Source organism: Labeo rohita, chromosome 21 (assembly GCF_022985175.1).
Source record: "Labeo rohita strain BAU-BD-2019 chromosome 21, IGBB_LRoh.1.0, whole genome shotgun sequence".
In the NCBI taxonomy this organism is placed as follows: domain Eukaryota; kingdom Metazoa; phylum Chordata; class Actinopteri; order Cypriniformes; family Cyprinidae; genus Labeo; species Labeo rohita.
Window position 1 is genome coordinate 30,696,101 of NC_066889.1, and position 5,508 is coordinate 30,701,608.

At 35.8% G+C, this 5,508-nt stretch overlaps 1 long non-coding RNA gene across 1 annotated transcript; it reads left to right on the top strand.

Annotated features, from left to right (window-relative positions):
* The first annotated feature begins 279 nt into the window (after window positions 1-279).
* On the top strand, window positions 280-5,032 carry LOC127152954 (uncharacterized). The gene is made up of 4 exons (XR_007825153.1): window positions 280-311; window positions 2,066-2,179; window positions 2,439-2,694; window positions 2,802-5,032. It is a non-coding gene; the product is annotated as an uncharacterized LOC127152954 (long non-coding RNA).
* Window positions 5,033-5,508: the final 476 nt, after the last annotated feature.

A 5,508-nucleotide genomic window follows, 5' to 3' on the forward strand; every position in this document is an offset into this window, starting at 1 on the left:
TATTATTATTATTATTATTGTGTTTTATTAACCATATATATTTGTCCATATCAGGCAAAACTTTTTTTAGTTTCCATGCACTTTTAAGTACAGAAGAACTGTAAAGCATGGTTCGAAACAGTAGAAATTACTGACTCTATAACATTTTTTTTCTATCCTGTGTAATCAATACAATGGTAATATATCACTAAAAGATATTTCAACTTATGAACAGCTTGTGAGTTCCTATATACATAAAATAATAATTCTAATTTGTTTCTGATTATTTTGAATATGGATATGGAGTAGTTCCGAAGATTTAAGACCAAGCTGTGAGTAGACAACAATCCATCACTTCTAATCCAAAGAGTCAATGTTTTGCAATCTTCTGCCTGTGTTAAGCCTGTCACACTGCGATTTCCGTGTGATTTCATGAAGATACAAACTCTCACTGTACGAGGGATGTAAAGCCAAAGCTCACGATTTACGTGTTTACACTCTACGTATGAAACAGGCAGTGTGTGTATGGACGACAGCCAGAGAAAGCTTTAAAATAAATAAATATATAAATACATCGGTGATATCACTGTGACTCGGAAAGCTCGTTTGTTTACCTTCATTTTGTGTAGCGAATTGCGTGAAGGTTAAACCTTCATCACGGCATTACACTTTTTGAATTGTCTGTGGCTTCATCCACCGGCTCGTCTTCCGGGTTTAAAACAAATATTTTGTGACGTATAATTTTCTGGCTTTTTTTTTTTTTTTTACACATATTTAACTATTCAAAAATCTGTATTGGTGAATCTCATGTAACTTAATTTGACTTTTTTTTAGAACTAATGAAAATGCAGGATTTAACCTGAACATTTAGATAAAGAAAGTTACAATCACTTCCATCATTATCAGTGCTAAAAGGAAATATTATCAGAGCCTTTAAAACAAACACAGTACATACATACATACATACATATACTAAAAAACACTCTCTATCTTACTCTGTGCAGAATGAGATAGTTTGATGTGGGCAGGAGTGAAATAACTATCTCTATAACGGTAGATGTTATGTAAAGCACACGTGTGCTGTGAAGCAAACTGACACAGATTATGTGCAGTCAGGTATGTGATACTCTTGCCTTTAAAGACATTTACTTGGATTGTTTTTCTAAACCTCTGACCCAGGTTAAACTTGGCTGCTGCTTTCATGTGAAACAGGTAATGTCCAGTAACAATTTTATGGTTTGTCTATAATCCTAAGTGAATACGTGAAATTTAAACAGCAGTTTTCCTGTCATTGCCATGTGTGTTCAAATCCAGGACTGACTTTTAACAATACAATTACATAAGAACACAAAAATACACAAGGTGTAACACAAACCCAATTTTTTTTTTTTTCATTTTAAAGGTGACACAAACCTCAAGCTCATTTTTGGTGACACAATTTATTAAATAATGGGACAAATGATGCACTTTATTTAATAAAAAAAATAATAATAATTTCACTGAGTCAAAACCTAGGGACACAACTAAAATGTGTATTTTATCTGAACTATTGTACATTTATTTGGAAATAAAGGTATTTAATTCACAGATGGGATATGGAGGTATACAAAAATGCTAAAAAAAATCATTTCTGAAGGATTTTCTGTATTCTGTAACTTCTTTGTGAGGGGGAAAAAAACCCACTGAGTTTAGGACAGTCAGTTCATAGCTCTGCTTCAACTGTGTGATCTTCCCACGTATAAAACAACTCAAATAAATGAAACGTGTACATCAGTCTATTACTAATACTGGAAGGCTGTGCACTGGTGTGCACTCTTTTACAGACACTTCCTGCTTTGCACGCTTCTGTTATAGGACTAGTGCAGGGGGTTGTTTTCTGCTCATGACAATCTCATATTCTGCATAGCTGTGCATTTACTGTTGTTAAAAAAAAAAAAAAACAACACCACACAGCAGCCACCAAACAATTTCTCATTTTTGTTGAAATTCACATTGCTGGTTTTGTTATTTTTCTGTTTATTTGATCTGTATCAACTGATCCATAATTAAACTGAAGATGATCAGATGTGTGTTTCTTTATTTACAGTCTTTCATGATCCAGACAGAAACGTGAAGTGTCTGAATTATCAGAATCAACATGAGGGGAGATCGTGAACATGAAAATAAATGATGTGTGGATGATTGAAATAATCAATTCAGTGTAAGAATGTTTGGGCAGAGAATTTCTGAGAGTACACAGCAGTCAACATTTGAAGTGGATCAAAACCTTTCATCAACATTGTTCTAAAACCAAAAAGAATACCTGTTCTTGTCTTAGGACAACTTTGATTAACTTTTTTGATCCACATCAAATGTTGACTACTATATAGTGTACAGTATTGTCAGTATATATTTTCTTGAATATAAACTTGTGTCAGTGAAACAGCAGGATTAATTTTTTTTTTGTCTCTTTTGCACAGAACACAAGTCTCTTCTGAACTCTCCAACACCTGACGACACCATCACTCATAACGTGGGATGCATTATTAGGTTTACCAGACCATAAATCTTCCTCAGAGAACAAAAAAAGTTCTGGGTGAACTGTGTCAGTATTAGACTTTGTGAAAGAACAGGAATAAATGTAAATATAGCTGCAAGCAGCAATTGCGGGGCCAAGCACAAAAGTGGCAGAATGAGGAGTTAAGCACGGCAAGGAGCAGCAGACCGACTACAACAGTGAGTAACTTAAGCCATTTTAGGATAATATCAGTTGAAATGGCTGAAAAATCATAAATACAACCAATCGTAATAAAATTTAATGGCTTATCACTTTTGACCAACAGGTGGTGCTGTTTTCAAATTGATGTAATGTGTTCTGTGTGAAATGACAATGACACACACAAAGTTTGCCGTCATTATGTCAAAGCTTTGCCGAGATACAGCCTCAGATGTAGTTATGTAGTTTGACATCTTTCCAGCAAATTTGTTGATGCGCTAAACGAAAACGGTTTCGTATATCGTCACGAAATTCATAACTTTTTGCCAGCATAGTCTGAAGATGATCTGAGTCAAATTTGGTGAAGATCGGACTAACAGTCTGGGAGGAGTTCGAAAAAGTAGGTTTTGTACATTAATCAAAATGGCGGACAGGAAGTTTGGCCAATTTCGGCATAATGGGTATCAATGTTCTCGACTTGACCCAAGGAATCTATTGGCATCAGTTTCATTCCAATAGGCTAATGTAAACAGAAGTTATTAGCATTTTTGTAAATTTCATTATTAATGTTTAGTGAATGGCGTATTACTTCTGACCCATAGGTGGCACTGTTACCAAATTGATGTGGCTTGGTCAGAGTGTGGTGACAATAGCACATATAAAATTTGGTGTCAATATGTCAAAGCTTTGCAGAGATACAGACTCGGATGCAATTTGGCATCTTTCCAGTAAATTCGTTGATGCGCTAAACGAAAACGGTTTCGTGTATCGACACAAAATCCATAACTTTTTGTCAGCATGGTCTGAAGATGATCTGAGTCAAATTTGGTGAAAATTGGATTAACGGTCTAGGAGGAGTTCGAAAAAGTAGGTTTTCAACATGAATCAAAATGGCGGACAGGAAGTTCAGCCAAAATTGGCAAAATTGGTATCGGTGTTCTCAGCATGACTGAAGGAATCTATCAAAATCAGTTTCATTTCAATAGGCTAATGTACGCAAAAGTTATTAGCATTTTTTGAAATTTCGTTATAACTTTTGACCACAAGGTGGCGCTGGCCCCAAAATTATTATGTACATTCAGGGCATGGTGCCGAACATTTTTGTAATTAATGTCGAAATGATACGCTAATCCGTTCTCAAGATACAGCATTTTAAATCTAAATTCAAAATGGCCGACACCCAAAATGGCTGACATGGGAAAATTGGATATGGTTCGACTCGGTATGACACACCGAATCTAAAGAGACCAGTTTTGTGATTTTTGGACAAATCATTCAGACGTTATAAAGAAAAATAGCCATTTTTCGTATCTCCTGACCACTAGGGGGCACTGCACCGAAACACTGCAGGTAGGCTCAGGTCATGCTTGTTATAACACACACCAAGTTTGGTGTCAATATGACAAACTATTACGGAGATATAGCCTCACATTGATTTTTGCTAGCTTTTCGTAGAATTCTTTCGTGAGTTATTCGTGAACGGCTGGACGAATCGACTTGAATTCCATAACTTTTTGCCAGCATGGTCTATAGATGATCTGGATCAATTTTTGTTGCAATCGGTGCAACGGCCTAGGACGAGTTCGAAAAAGTAGGTTTTTACGAACAATTGAGAATAGCGAAAAAACTAAACCTTACGATTTTTGAATTTTGGTGTCCATTTGACTCGGCATAAGCCAAGGAATCAGAGGAAAAAAGAAAGAATTTTTGTTGTGTGGCTTACGGTTCAAATGTTATTAGCATAAATCTTTTGAAAGTTTGGACAAGTGGTGGCGCTAGAGAGTTTGAGTTAGAGACTCCAAACTTGCTATGGTTAATGTTGGGACTGTCCTCTATCAGTGTGCAAAATTATACAACTTTCCCGCAAGCGGTTCTATGGGCTGCCATAGACTTGCGGCGGAAGAGGAAGAAGAAGAAGAAGAAGAAGCGGAATAATAATAACGCCAACGGATACAATAGGTGCCACCGCACCTCTGGTGCTTGGCCCCTAAATAGTGTCACACCAAGTCACTCATTTCATGCTGTTATACGAGTTTCCGTTGTGAATGTAATATTCTGCTCATTCTATTTATGTCAGTTTGCTTCATATCATGATTTGAATCAAACATCTTTGAAAGATGTTTGTAATTAGAGATGTAGAATTTTGCAGCTGCTATGTTTTTGTAATTATTCTCAGTATTTGTCATTTTGTTTTTCATTCTTTGGTTCTTTGTTTTCCTGAATCTGTTTTTTACATTTCTTTGAAATATTTACTGTAACAGAACTGGAATAAAAACTGAACTGAACTGAACATATCAAGACAAGTGAATCTGCATCCTGGAGATACAGACATGCCATTTTGAATAAAATCCATAAAATGATCAGATGTCTCTGTGTATGTGTATTACAAACAGCTTATTAAAATATTGTCTGCACAGCTCATTCAGTAGCATTTACACACATTATCTATAGTTTACTTACAGTACCTACAAAACGTATTATTCACAAAATGTATAATACATTCAAACACCACAAATGCAACTGCATTCATGACTACATTGTAACTTTTGGTTTGTTTTTAAAGCATTTTTAAAGAGAAACCCAGACTAAAAGCCAGTCTTGTAGAATATTAACCAGTTTTTATGCCAATTTTTTAAAGTTCAAGTTATTTTAAATTTCAAGAAAATCGAATTCTAAGAAACTGCTCTCACATGATGCGGAGGTGACTGTGCAGTGGCGGTTCTACGCTGAACTGCTCCCCGGGCGAGACTCCCTCTTGGCGAACCCTCCACCCACCCCCCAAAAAAACAAGACAAAACTTCACATTTTGTACACACCACACGTTTTATTGTAGT